Here is a 16022-nt window from a genome sequence, read left to right as displayed (position 1 = left end):
ATAGTTATCAAAGAGGGCAAGGAAAGGACACTTTTTAAAGTAGGCCTTAGAAAATGCTTCCGTAAATCGTTTGTTACCAGACCAAGATGCTTAAGGAAATGAAAAGCCCTTGATGGGCAGCCAAGAAGCCTCCTAATGAAATGGCATTTTGCTCCAGTGATTTTTAGTTGTTAGCAAATAACATCTAGAATTTTCCATATCAAGTGCTTTTGTTGGCTTTCTGCTGTGCTGAGGTGCCCTTCATAAATATTACTTAAAAAATCTCTACTTCACTACTGTGGAGTCAGAACCAACTCATTTCTGACCCTCCAGCAGGTTTTGAGACACTGAAATCTCAGGGGAGAAGACTGCTCATCCTTTCCCATGGAGCTGACAGCAAGGACATCCAAAAGCCTGGAGAGAATCAAAGAGTGTGTGAGAAGGGAAAAAAATATATACTCTAGATCAAAGGAAGCAGCTAATTTCTTTGGGAAACTGATCATTTCTGCTGGATTCCACTGATGGGAAAAACCTATCAGATTATGGCTGGATAGCAACATTTAACTGTGTATGTAAATATATGAAGTATTCACTCTCTTGTTGATGTCCTTATATAAATGGTGTTTATAAAATAAGTCCATTTTTAATATGAGAACCCCAATCAGACAAGCGAAAATTATTTTTTTAAAAAATAATAGGGGCATTCCATTAGTACCTAAGAACAAAGGTGAATTTTGCACACCAGGACTAATAAAGTCTCTCTCAGAAAACATTCTCTCTCTCTCTCTCTCTCTCTCTCTCTCTCTCTCTCTCTCGGGCTCTATGTCTATCATCTCTCTTTTCTGTGAAGAATTTCTATTGCTGCAACAGTAATTTCTAATCATATGTGTCTCCCACTGGGAGAATTGAGTCATATTGAGGAAAAAAATCTCTTACTCTTCGCTCCAAATTCATATTTCCTGGAAATGTTTCCTCTCTAGCTTAAGAAAGTGGTCCACCTTTGAAGCAGTCAGCTATACCATGATCCCACCTTACAGTGCTATATGAGGCTGCTTAATCTTTGTAAACATCTGTATTTAGATGGGAGATAGAGTCCTCATCCATAAAACAAAGACAAGGTGGAAGAAATAGACTGTGTCTTTCTCAGTGATGTTGTTGTTAGATGCCATTGATCCCTTTCCTAGGAAAGGTGATCCAACTGCTTGTGCAAATTATCAAACGATATCATTGTTATCACATGAGAGCAAAATATTGCTGAAGATCATAGATAGGGAATTGCCAGAAATTCAAGCAGAATTTAGAAGAGGCCTTAGCACCAGGGATATGATTGCTAATGTTCAGATGGATCCTGGCTCAAAGTAAGGAATACCAGAAGAATGTATATTTGTGCTTTGCTGACGATGCGAAGGTGTTTAACTTTGTGGATTAAGACAAGTTGTGGCTGACATTGAGAAGAATGGGAATCCCAGAACCTATACTGGGATCAGGAGACTGTTTTGTGAACAAAGCAAGGGAGCACTTCATAGTTTGGAATTGAGAAGGGAGTGCACCTGGTTTGTATTCTTTTTCCATACCTATTCAATCTGTATGCTGAGCAAATTATCTGAGAAATTCTGTAAGAAGGAGTGTGGCATCAGAAGTGGAGGGAAACTCATCAATAACCTCACTGATCTTATGTATATAATTAAAGAGGTTTAATTTTAACTAAGGCCATTTCATTTTATAGCTAAGATTAAAAATGATAGCATATTAACCTGTAAACTTTTTCATATTTTTGTCTAAAAATCCTTTATTCTCCTACACATTTGCTGAAAGACTTTTTTCAATTCTTCCTCTTTCCTCATAACATTAAATTGTTTATACATTTAAGAATCACTCTTTGCATTCTTAATGTAATTTGCACTTTTTATTCTAAAGATCTCTTTAAAGACTATAATTTGTGATTATATGTTTAATATTTTATTACATGGACTGTAATAAGTTTTCTTAAATTTTCAAGTAAAGATAAGCCTCATTAGTTGAGATGATCAATTCCTGTAAGTCACTTAAGTAAAAATCAAGTAACCTATGCACATGTCTCTCTTTAAATGTTTGTGGTACTGACAAACCTAACAATAGTCCTTACCACAAAGCAAACACTGCATGTTTTTGCCTTAACCTCAAAAAATGTCAAAATGACTTTACTCCATTTCTTCCTCAGAGCTTGTTGGGTGTTCCTAGGTGTCAGTTCCAACACAAGCTTCTGGCCTGTGCTCATGTTCTCATTCCTGAGTTTGATAGTGTTAGCCTAAAAGTTGGCTTTTCTTAGCCATTAGTTAGTGCCCTCTGGTCTCCAGCTACCTTAACTGCAGACACATGGTCTTGTAAATTAGCGTGGTCTTGCAAATCACGAACAGCTGTGGTACTACGGTAAAAGGGGGGCCTCTGACATTGGGAAGCAAGACTTGGGACCAGCAAGGCTTGTGGCAGAAAGACCTTGCTGAGAATGAGATCCTGGTGGTGGAGAGACTGTGGCAGTGATAGGGACAAATGGTGGCAAAGTGTGAACTGAGGCTTCCTGCATTTGTGCTGGTGACAGTTAAAGGTTTGGCTCTTCTTGCTGGATGTTTGAAGAGGAAGCTGACTTATAACTGCTTTGAGGCAAACCTTGCTGGTTGATTTGGTTGTAACTACTCTGAGGCAAACCTTGCTGGATGATTTGGAGGAGTTGTGCCTTAGAACTGTTGGGCTAACACCTGGACTTATATTGTGAGGTATTCTTTGCCTCTCTCACTCAATTCCCAAATAAACCTCATTGTTGATGCCACAACTGTGAGTCTGTGAGTCAGCAACAAATAAACAAACCTCTTGCTGCTGCTGGGGCCCATAGGGGCACCATGGTGCTGGGCTGTGGGGTCTTTATCTGATTTCTACTCTGGAACAGTGAGGGGCTGTGCGATTCTTCTTACTTCTGGCCCTTTCAGAGAGATACTCCTGGTCTTGTGCCCCCATGACCAGTTTTTTTTCATCTTTAGACAGATGGCTTGGCATCAGATCAGATATCTAGAGAGTGTTTGAAAACTTCTACCAATATAAAATAGAGAAAAGTTCTTCCTCTTATTTTATACCTCATAAATTCAGCATATTTCACAGAGAAAGCTTGCAGGAGACACATCTTCACTATTTCTCTTGGGCTTTTTTTCTACCCAAAACAGGTGAGAAATTATCCAGCTGTCATTATTTGTCCCTCTTTGAACAGCTATCTCAAGTGCGTCACATTACATGCATTTGGAGAATGGCTTATCATTCTTTATATGAACTAAAATAAGCCATCAACATGCTTCAGAGAATACAATGATCACATACTTTTTTGGATATACATCATATATTTGGAAAAGGACATATACGCCCATTTTCTTACAAAACTTTGACTAAGATATTTTATTCCTGTAAATTTCTTTATTCACATTCTCTTCAACCAGAATACAAGTTTTTCTTAACCTATCTCCATAGAGAGTTGTGGTAGTTAAAACTGTTGTTGTTCTTATGTGCCGTCGAGTCGCCTGTGACTCATAGCGACCCTATGTACAACAGCCCTAAACCCTGATCTATCTCTTGCCAATTGCACTGCCTCCGACACACTCATCCCAATTACCCTAGTCACTGAATCAATTCACCTCATAGAAGGTCTTTCCCTCCTGTGCCATCCCTCCACCCTCCCAAGCATGATGTCCCTCTCCAAAACCTCTCCCTCCTTATAACATGTCCGAAGTATGTCAGACGAAACCCCAGAATCCTTGCCTCCAAGGAGCAGCCTGATTTAACCCTCTCCAGGATGTATCTGTTTTATCTGTTTGCTTTCTTGGCAGTCCATGGTACTCTCAATACTCTTCTCCAGCACCATAGCTCAAAGGTATCAATTCTCCTTCTATCCTCCCTGGTCATTGTCCAGCTCTCTGATGCGTAACAAGTGTTTGCAAAGACAATAGCCTGTATCAGACGCACCTTAGTCTCCAGAGAGACACCATTGCTCTTCAGCACCCTGGAGAGGTCCGTAACTGCAGACTTTCCCATCGCAATACGTTTTTTTATTTCCTGGCTACTGGTGCCAAGAGTGTTGACCGTGGAGCCAAGCAGACTAATGTTGTTAACAATCTCAATCTCTTCACCATCCATCCTGATATTGTCAATTGGTCCAGTGGTGAGAATCTTTGTCTTCTTGACATTGAGCCTCAATCCATACTGAAGGCTGCAGTCCTTGACCCTCTGCAGCAAGCATTTCAGGTCCTCCTCAGTTTCAGCAAGCAGGGTTGTGTCATCTGCATAGCGCAGATTGTTAATAGATCTTCCACCAATCCTGATGCCACCCTTCTCTTCATAGAGCCCAGCCTCTTGGATAATCTGTTCTGCATACAGGTTGAAAAGGTATGGAGATAGGACACATCCCTGGAATATGCCTTTCTCAATTTTGAACCATGCAGTATTTCTCTGCTCTGTTCTGATGACTGCCTCTTGGTCCAAGTATAGGTGTCACATTCTTCTCAGAGTCAGCCACAGTTTGTTATGATCCATACAGTCTAACAACTTTGCATAATCAATGAAACACAGATAGACATTCTTCTGGTATTCTACTTTTTAAAATTTTCAACACATTCCCTTGCTTTTGGTTTTGATGATGGTTCATAAATGGTAAGCCAAGGCCATGTGTCCACTCACCAAAAGGAGATTTTCTTGTTCTCTATATACATACCACTGATTTAATGTGAATACTGAAGAGAGGAAGACTTCAACCAGGTGGGTTGACACAGTGACTATCTATGGAAAGGGGCTTTAGTGTGTTAGAGCGTGAGGATGGAAATGGATAGGACAGTGTTCACACTGGCTCTTCACAGGGTCTCTATGAGTTGTACTCAGCTTGATGGTATCTAGCAACAGTAACCACACCACTTGTATTTAAAGTGTGGTAACCTTAAACCCCCACTAAAGGACCAGTTAGTAGTATGATATTCAAAATGAAGGATACTCCAGAACCAAAAGATAAAACAGGACACATACTTCTTGAATTATTATTTACTTGTTGATAAATAATGTAAAGATATGAGGTTTTTATTATCAGTGCAAATAAGCAAAAGGGAAATCTCAAAGCCATTGTGTGAGGATTATTGTTTAGTCCACTTGCCTCTGTTTTCAGGGTCTTGTGTGTATTTGAGATGTAGATGATTGAATACTCAAAATATGGTGAACAGAAAGAATACTATAGCGTCAAAGTTCAATTGTGGTAGTCTGCTACATTAATATGAAATATGACTCAAATGTGGAAATCAAAATTGCTTTTTGATGGATTCTCCTACCATTCAAGCAAATTTCTAAGAATTTTGAGTAATAGCAAAATTAGGTAACACAACAATACAAAACAATCATATAACCATGGTTTTCTAGAACAACTACAATTAAAATGTTCCTACCTTTTGTCCCTCAAAAGAAAGTTGTCATTTTTAGGTAATAAATTCCAGTTTTTTGTTGATTGTTTCAGAATTAGGTGAGCCTGATTACTACTCATTCTATATGGATTTAAAAAAAATTGTAATTTTAATTGTATATGCTAGATTCAGGCCTCTGTGGAAATTTGAAAATGGAATGCTTCATTACTGAAAAGTATAGGCTTTCTGGATTTAATAAAACTCATGTAGTAGGCAAAGTTTCAGATATAAACTGGTCATCTTTCTCACTCTAAACAGTTTTTACAAGAGCTCTAAGTATATCCTGACCTCACTGGTTTGTTACAGCATGAATGAGAAACAGAACTAAATAGGTACAGGTGATTGGTCAGGGTCACTACCATTACTCAAAGGCCAAAAAAAATTCATTTTGAATATCACTCATTAATCAAAGGCATGGCATCTTTTATTTGATATAAAGGACAGAGCTATTATGTGGAATAAAAATCTTATAAAGTATATAGTGCCAAGATATCAAAGAACTGTGTTATCATTTATTTGAGTTCCTCTGACCCTAGATTTGGAATAATCCAGGAAACATAAATTTTGCATACTATCTCAATATTCCTCATGATTGCTTTCTAAATCCATAATATAGAAATTGCTCATAGAATTGTGTGTTTTTCCTAATGTTATGGACCAGGTCACTTGGTTTCATTCAATGTGGATGAAGCCAAATCAGGATGGACTCAAAATTGCAGAATGTGAGTGAACTAGAATGATATCAAGAAGGTGGAAATTACAAGTGGAAGCCCTACTGGATACTTCATCTCCCTCCTAGAAGACAAGCACAGCATACACCTTAGATAGTAGCCAAATCTCTTGAACAGCATGGTAGAAACGAGTACCCTGCTCAAAGATGGCAGCTGATGGGGCTGCTTGGACTGTAGGTAGTAGTCCTTCTTAGTCCTGACTATAATCTAATCCCACATATCAGACTCCAGAAAATGTTCATAATGCTTCTTCCAAGTTTTCCATTCCAGGACTTTTTGACCCATAATTTTCCCTGTTCTAGATATTCCATTTTACCCAAGCTTCTTAAATTTAGGTTAGTTCTGATTCTACTTCCATGGTCACGAGTGAATCAGTTCGCATGGATTTTAAGCATTAATTGATTGGTTTTGCTAACTCTATCATTATTATTGTTATTGTTGTTGTCTATTGCCATCGAGTAGAGAATGACTCATAGCCACTAAACAAAAGACCTAATGCCTTTCTATAACTATCGTCATGTCTCCAAATTCATAGAATTTCCAGAGGCATGTGGATTAGGAAGTGGATGCCACTCCTGCTTCCAGACCTGTTTTATAACTGGGAGCTCCACCAAACACTGTCTACATTATATATCCCATAAGGACTTTATGTTTTCTATTTCTTACTTTAATAGGAACTGGTGATTCATGCTAGACAGTAAGAATAAGAAGGATGGATTGGTTTTCTTGACATCTCCAATTTAAGCCTGCCTTTGCACTGCAGTTATGCTGTGAAAGGGCATCATTTCGTATCAAACCATAGGCCATAGCTAAATTAGTAGCTTCATAATCTGGAAGAATTAAGGGCTATATAATTGCCAGGGTGGCTACCAATAAAAAAGCAATGTAGAAATCCTTTTGCCATTTCAAGCAAATTGGCTTCTGCACCCTATTTGTCCATGTAATTTTAACAACCATATTATTGTCTTCTGTTTTCTGGCAACATAGATTTGCTTTCTTTTTAGGTCTCAATAGAAATTAAGTGGTTTTGGCCTTTAGCAGAAGTTCTTGTCTTCTTTTAGTCTTCTGTGAAGAGGCCCAAATGGAATGAGGACTTTTATAGTTGAAACACATTCCTTGGAATTGAAATAATGGGCTTCTAATTTTCCATTTTTATGGGCAAAGACCTGAACCTGCCCTGAGAGAACATAGCATGCTGGGCTCTTGTCTTATTTTACAATAACAGTAAAGCATCAAAAGTTGTCTCTGAAAGAATAATTACAGACAGAGGGGGAGCTTAGTTAAAAACAGGGATTGCAGAGCATATCACATAATTATCCCCGAGGGTTGAATTATATTCATAGAGAATAATTTCGAAATCTCAAAAGTAATAATCATTCATAAATCTGGGAGTGGTGGAGAGTGGCAAGTCCAATGCAATCCAATCAATTTTGATCAGTCAATTCAGAATGTTGCTTTGAATTCATGAAGTGTTAGTCAATTACCCAGAGACTGAAGAAAGACTTTTCCATTAACAACAACCCTACTTCCAAACACAGTGGGCTAAATTGAAAAATCTCATCACAGCTTGCAAAGCACTTGGGAATGCTGCAGTGGTTCTGCTGCCCGCTGTTGGCTCTTTGGAATGGCAGCAGAGTCAACAGGAGTGAGCCAAGATGCCAAATGCCTTTTCAGACCCTGAGTGGGAAAATCAGCTCCATCTCCGCAAAAAGGTCCCAGAGAAGCAGCTGTCATGTTACTCAAGTTCAGCAACACAAGAAAGGGTTCGAATATCACTCTCATCATTGGTGATGCATGTCGTAACAAAAAAATAAAAAAACCAACCCCAAACACTTATTTTCCAGCAGTTATTTCACAATGACACAAGCGAGTCACTATCACTTACTTCTTTGATATGAATAAACCCCAATGATAACAATGTCCCAGTATGTATTTTACCACATTCTCATCGACAGGAGGTTGTGTTGTTGTTATGTCCTGCTGAGTCACCTCTGGCCCATAGCAAACCTACATACAGAAGCTCTGAAGCCTGCCCTGTCCCGAGCCAGTCTCACTGACTTAGATACACCAACCCCCCCTTGCCCCAGTAACTGTATCAATCCATCTCATCTGGGAAACCTAATGAAAATTATAATCGTTCTTAATAATTCCCTATAGTTACATGTGAAAATAAATCTTGGACTGCTCTCAACAAACATATGATCATTGATTTGACTTAGCCAGGTGAGTTGACCTTGAGTGACGAAAATTATATCATTCGTGCTCAGCAAGATTACAATGTCAAGTCGACACAAGCGCTATGGAAGAAAAGTCTGTAAATCCAATGTTTTGCTTGTTTGTTGTTAAAACAACCACTGAAAAACTTTGGCTCTCTTTTTTACTCTGACACATACGGTGTCACCCTGAGTTGAAAGACATTCTGCAGGCACTGGCTAACCAGGAAAGAGAATCACACTCTGGTTTTAAAAGTTTATGTCACACACATTTGTGCTCACTTGAATATCCCTTTGGATACATGTTGGTTTACTGGTTGCAAACCTACAGACACTAAATATGGGGGGAAAGGTGTGAAAGTGGCAAAACTTAAGCCACTGTGTCACGGTGGGATTCTGTGAAGCTAAGTTCACCAGCTTTTGTGCAACTGCTTTTACTTCTTTTTTTGACCCATGGTATGAGGAGCTTTATGGGGAAGCGCATCCAGAGAATTTTGCTTAGGCTGTCACCCATACGCCATAAGACAACCCCAGAATACCCTGAAGACTCAAGTCACCAAGAAAACCATTACATATATGGCCTGGATCCTAAACCTTTGGGGCGAAATTACCATAGCTACATCCTCTTCTCTCCCTCAATTCCACATAACTTGGAGGTATCAGAGGCTCGAACTTCTAAGAAGCCAGAAGGTTTCTAAAGTAGAATACATCCTTTAACCCTACCCCAATCTGAAGTCACAGTTTTAGGACAACCTTCTTGGAGTTTTTAATGTTCTGAATAGTTCAGAGCCCAGAGTGCAGGCCAGGCTCACCTGAGTCCCAGCATGAATGTGGGAAGCTGTGGAATGCTTAAAAGTCTGCTAACTCTAGTTTGAAAGATAGGTCAATTGCTCTTTGATGAAGCCAACCATCATAAATCATGAAACTCTTTCCAACATGTAAAAGATACCTCTTTTAAAATGTTAGACCTTGTCCAGCAAGCTAGTTTCTTTTTTTTTCCTTTTTTTTTGCAAGCTAGTTTCAACATGATGGTAGTAGAACACTTCTGTAGTTTAATCAGCTCTAGGATATAACTCATTGCTCTGGCTAGAGAAACACATTGCTAAGAATTCTACGGATTTAAGTTGTCACATTCCTGACAGAGTTAGGTTATTGTAATCATCGCAGCTATCCATAGTGTCTCTGGGAAAGGGGCTTGTGGAGGGAATGTCACATATGCCTCATGTCAGTTCTGCCTCTTATGGGATCTGGCTTGCACTTGCTATAATAGAAAAGGAGAGGAAGTAGATATGTCTGAATGACACAGGGAATCCAGATCTTGTGAGGATGGATCCTGTGCTATAATTGTTTACTGTGTGACGCACTTGTTCGGCTTGATTTTACCACACCAGTGTTTCGGCACTCAATAGTCACTTCCCCGCTGACCAGAGTGAGAATTCGGTGCATCCATCCAAAGGAGAGATACCAGAGGTGTTTTCAAAGGGAATCAAATCAGATTGTTTCCCCAGAGCCCAAAGGCACAGTCTCACTTCATTACGTATTGTGCAGATAGAAATAACAAGATTGGTTATTTTTTTATCTGAGAACATATTATTTCTTGCTAATTAAGGCTCAGATGAGAAGGCATTAGAGGAATTAAAATAATACCATATGTATGTGTAATTTGATGCACAATAATTGTAAATTCATGGGACTAATTTATCTATATATGTACGTATTTTTTTTTTAGCTTTTAATACAAAAGCCATATGTCAGTTGCCACTCCTGCCTCACCTACCTAAGAATCCCTGGAGAGCAGGGTCCACATTGAGTCCCATTTTTATCTCTATATCTCCATGTAACAAAAGTTCATACTTCGGGCATGTGGCCAAGAGGGACCAATCTTTGGAGAAGGACATTATATTTTGAAGGGTAGAGGGACAGCACAGGAGAGGAAGACCTCAGATCAGATGGATTGATGGAGCAAAAAGGGAAATGGGGGTTGGTGTGTCCCAGTCAGTGAGACTGGCTCAGGACAGCACAGGCTTCAGAGCTGTTATACACAGGGTCGTTTTGAGTCACTTGCAACTCGGGGGCACATGACAACAACAACGACTTTAAATTTCACAGGAATTTAGTAGGAGTTTTTTTCCAAGTAAGTATTAAAAATAAGATTAGTAAATGCCCTTGTAGTTCCAAATTATCACCATACATTTCTCTCCCTCATTCCCCCCTCCAAACTTTACTGGTTTTTTATTATCGCGTAAAGGAAAAGAAACAGGACCATTGAGCTTGATTAATGTAGCATTCAACAGAGGCCCTCACTTCTTACTCTGCAAAAAGCTGCTTTCTACCTCACTGCAAAAAACCCAGTTTACTCATTGTGACTTCAAACAGGCTTCAGGCTTTACCAGTGAAATGATTCTCAGTGAGACTGGCAATGCGCTTTCAGTGTCCATAGCCAACTGATTTTTTGATCTTCTTTTTTAAAAAAAAACCAAAAACAGAACAATAAAAAGTAACATTTATAAAGAGAAAACGCACCCTGTCTAGGTGTACCATTCTGAGTTTTGGTGTTTGGTTGGGTTTTGTTTTTGTTTTTGTTGTTGTTGTTGTTTTATGCTTTGTTGCTAATTTATTTGATCCCAATCCCAAACTTTATTCTTGAATATACAGCCTTCATTGTTTATTGTTCATACTGGTACTGCTCACAGTTTTAAAAAAGTTAGAAGGAATTTTACTCATCATCCTTCTATCATAAAAATCTTTATGGCTGAGTAAAATTTGAGAACATTTCACTGTTATCTAGATTTTTCCCCCATTCGTTCATTGTTGCACTTTTCTCTCCTCCCAACCTTCCTCCCTAGTACACTACTCTCTTGGAAAAGTAAAAGAAAAATTCTTTCATTGTTTTACAAACCCTCCCCCAGGTCCACTCCACTATACAGTCTTCACTCTGGACTCCTGTCATGACAAAAATACCTAATCACACATCCCTCTTAAACAGTTTTCTCCCTCATCTGTTTCAATGCAGTATAAATTATTGAACCCATCTTTCTTAGTCTCCTCCCAACCCCAAGGTCAGTCCTGTTTTACAATAGTGGCACCATGCAGTATTTGTCCTTTTGTGACTGAGATACTTCACTCAGCATAATGTCCTCCAAGGTCACCCATTTTGAATAATATTGCATGAGTTCTTTGTTTTTAAATGTAGCATAGTATTCCATTGTGTGAATATACCAGAGCTTCTCTATCCATTCATTTATTGATGGGCACTTAGGTTGTTTCCAACTCCTTGCTATTGTGAACAAAGCTGCGATAAACATTGGTGTGCACCATTCTGAGTTTTTCACATCTGGATGCAGTTGTGTCATTTCTACTATAGTGTAATCCTTACAGAGAAATTTTCCTTTGTCGAAACTCATTTTCCTTTTAACTGTGAGTTCTTCTTTCTACTCCCTCTCATTCACGCTTGGTCTCTAAACACTTACCAAACCCAGATATTTCATATAAATGAGGACTATATCATCTTTCAGGAGGCTCTGGTGGTATAGTCCAAAAGGAGCTATGCTTCTAACCCAAAACATCCCCTCCTAACAATATGCCCAAATAAAGTGAGGTGGAGCTTCATCATCCTTGTCTCTGCGGAACACTTTGGCTACACTTGCTCTAAGACATAGCTGTTTGTTGTTTTGGCAGTTCTCCAATACATCAACTCAAAGACATCAGTAATTCTTCTATCATCTTTACTCACTGCCTGTCTCTTAGATGCAAAGCAAGTGATTAAGAAGACCATGGTTGGAGGATTCTGAGGCTCCGTCTAACTTACTTTGGACATGTTGTGAGGAGAGACCGGTCCTTAGAGAGGGACATCATGCTTGGGAGGGTGGAGGGACAGCGCAGGAGGGGAAGGCCCTCTATGAGGTGGATTGATTCGGTGACTGGGGTAATCGGGATGGGTGTGTCGGAGGCAGTGTGATTGGCACAGGACAGAGCGGAGTTTAGGGCTGTTGGGTCGCTATGAGTCGCAGGTGACTCGACGGCACATAACAACAACAACAAAAACATGATTGGATCAGGAACACCTTAGTCTTAAAACTGCCATCATTGTTCCTCAGTACTTCCAAGAATTTCTTTACAGCAGACATGCCAATGGTTTTTTTTCCACTATTTTTTTTATTAATTTCAAGAAACATTTACAGAGATTTTAGATTTCCATTCATTCATTGTTGCAGCAGACATTCCAATGTAATATATCTTTTGATTTGTTGACTACTTGTGCTAAGGTTAGTGACTGTGGATCCAAGCAAAATTAAATGGATCATTTCAATCTTTGTCTTCTTGACACTACTCCATTATTAGATATATGTTTCGCAAGTATTTCCACCTTACATTATTGCTTCTCTTTTTCTTTTCTTGGTCGCATCTTTTGAAGTTTTTAGATTTGATTAAACAATTGTAGTAATTTTTCTTTTTTTTATGACTTCATGTGATTTTGTGTTTTGTGTAAGGGTACTTTCTAACTCAGTCTTACAAAGATTTTCTCTTGAGGTTTATTATATAATTTTTATAGCATTACATTTTATATTTTAATCTCTGTGATCTATTTCAGGTAAGTTTTACAGAGTAAAAATACCATCATTCTATATGCATAACACATGCCTTGGTGTATGCCAATTTCTCCCTCTTTGTAGCAGATATCTTTATAAAATACCTATAGAATGCTTACAGAAATACCTTTTGAGAGGAGGGAGTATTTGGCAAGCAAACATAGAAGGCATATGTTATTTGTGCAAAAACATAATATTTATTTAAGTTCATCCTATGCACATTTCAAGTATCATTTCTTCAATATTATTTTGAATAATGAATTTTTATAGTAAGGCTTGAAACAAGGGAGTGAATTCTCCAAGTTTTTTCTACTTTTCCAAAGTAGTTAACATTATTTTGATTGTGTTATTTGTCCATATGTATTTTAGAATATGTATGTCAGTTTCTTTTTAAAAAATAGCTTGTTATATGACCCTTAATGACCTTTTAATCCTGAAAAAAAAACCTCATCCTGATGGTTCAACTTTCAGCCAAACATTAGACAAATTTATAAGGTGGCCAGTGAGAAGCACACAATAGAACAATCTTATTCTAGAATAACCAACCACACAAGGTTAAAAGAGCAGCATATGCCTGAGAATAAAGTCGAGAAGACAGGAAAGTGTACGGCAAAATTAATGGAAATGTTATCCTTAACAGCAAGGAAGTAAGAAAAGTATGACTCCATTGTGGAGATGATAATTAATGATAAAAAACAAAATGTATGAGAATGGCTGAGGGAAATGTGGTTTGTTGACTTTCATTCAAATCACAATTTAAAAATTTATAAATGTAAAAATAAAAAAAGCTTGCTACAGTTTTTATTAGAATAGAATTTGGTTTGCTTTATTGAACCTATTTTAGATATAGTCCACAGCAAGCTGCATTGTTGTGCCAAAGGGTGCACATCTCAGGTAGTCAGAATTTAACAGCTGGATTCATTATGCGGCTCAGTCAACCTCCTTACTATTGTATCTGGACTGTTTCTCCCTAGGATGCAGCTGTTCCAAGGGGAAAAGATGGGCTAAACTCCTTTAGAGTTTGCTTTCCCTGAAACCCAAAGAAGGATCATTATGAGTTAAAACTAACTCAAAGGCAGTTAACAACAACAAAAAAAAATTGAAAGAATTAACATCTAAATGTTGTGCGGTGGTTGTTGTTGAATACCATCAAGTTGAGGTCCTCGACCCAGACCCACTCATAAGGACTCTATAAACAAAAGACCTAAGGCCTTTCCATAGCTATCATTGTTTCTCCAAGTTTATAGAGTTTCAAGAGGTGTGTGGTTTAGGAAGTGGATGCCACTCCTGCTTCTAAACCTATTTTACAACTTGGAGCTCCACCAAACACTGTCCACAATATCTATTCTGATATTTGATATTTCCATAGCACAAGGTTCAGCATCATAGCAAACCCAGGTTACTTCATATAACCCATTGACAAAGAGTGATGTGCAAAGTGGAAGAATGTTCCCCCAGATATAACAGCACTAGTCTCATTTAGCAGTGGTTAAGTGTTGTTGAGTCGAATATGACTCTGAGTAAGCTTTGCACAAGAGACCTGAACTCTGTTCTATGATTAACATCATTTCTGTACAATTATAAGAGAGTCTGTAGAGTTTCCAGAGGCAACTAGTTTAGAAAGTGGATGCCACTCTTGCTTCCCAGCATGAATCAATCTGGAAGCTCTTCCAACCACTGTACATAATGGGTAACCATTGTGGATTTTGATACAACTATGGGATAGTGTCAATATCACAGCAACTCCTACTTGTTCAGTACAGCAAATAGACAAATGATTGCTATGTCTTTTAAAGAATATTCTTCTAAAAATAATAAACTTGTCCTGAGGGCCACAGGCCTCCGGCAGGGCTCTAGCACAGCCTCGAGCAGGGCTCTGCCCTTCCTCTTAGTCTAAGGCTCAAAGGCCACCCACTTTTGAGGGGAGGAAAAAGACCAGTAACACACAACCAAAAGGACCCCAGAAATTCCTTTGCCTGACTGCCATCAAGATGAAACCGCAATCAAGACGACCCCCAGCCAGCCAGTCAACTTCCAGATAGGCTTGAGTTTTATCGTCCGTGAACATATCTTCCTAGTCCTTTAGCTCTTTTTCAGTTTCTTTCATTAGTATCGTATAAATTTTAGCATACAAATGGTACACATATCATCTTAGTATTTCACGTTTTTGCGATACTGCATATGTTTTTATTTATTGATTTCAAATTTTACCTGCTTATTTTAATATCCTCTGATGCATTTTACTGCCTCTGAAAACCACCTGGAAGCTCAGCTATGTGTAAGTTTTGACTCAATTATACATAATAGAAACAACATTGTTAGTATAAGGAACTTCAGTGGCTTAATATTAGGTAAGGAGTTCTGCTGCCAACTCAAAGGCACCCAGTTCAGATTCACCAGATGCTTCAAGAAAGACATGCAGTCTCCTCTCACGCATTTTATTGCCTCTGAAAATCCACTGAAGTATCCTTTATGAGCTAGTTCCGACTTGATGGCACTTAATAATAATTACATTATTTAGTATAAAAAAATTGTGGTAGAGGGAGCTCTGGTCGCCTAGTGCCAAGAAGTTGCACTGCAATCCCAGAGGCAAGCACTTTGAATCTACTAGATGCTCTGCTCGAGAAGGAGGGGCAATCTCCTCCTGTACCAGTCAGATCCTATTTGACGGTATACACACACACACACACACACACAAGCATTGAGAACTCCCCTTCCTAGGGTCGCTACGAGTGGCCTGCGACTCGACGGCACTTAACAACAACAATAACATAGAGAGAGATCAGCTGGCCCAGAAAGGATGCTCCAAGCCAAAGGTGGGTGACTTTTAATCCGTGGCCCTCAGGCCTGTCTTTCATTGTTTTTGTTCAGACATTCCTCTAGGTCGTATAGCGCTGGTGGATAAGTTGCTGTACAGCGGTAACTTGTGGTTGCTGTGAGGCTGAACACTGTGACACTGATGTGTCAAATGCCTTAATGGTTGGCTACCCAATGTGGACAGAGAGTGGTGTGGAGCTCCCCAATTAAAACAAGCTTGGAAGGAGGAGTGGC

This window comes from Elephantulus edwardii, unplaced genomic scaffold (assembly GCF_000299155.1).
Source record: "Elephantulus edwardii isolate Elephantulus edwardi_28Jun2011 unplaced genomic scaffold, EleEdw1.0 scaffold00018, whole genome shotgun sequence".
NCBI lineage: Eukaryota > Metazoa > Chordata > Mammalia > Macroscelidea > Macroscelididae > Elephantulus > Elephantulus edwardii.
This window is presented reverse-complemented; position numbering follows the sequence as displayed.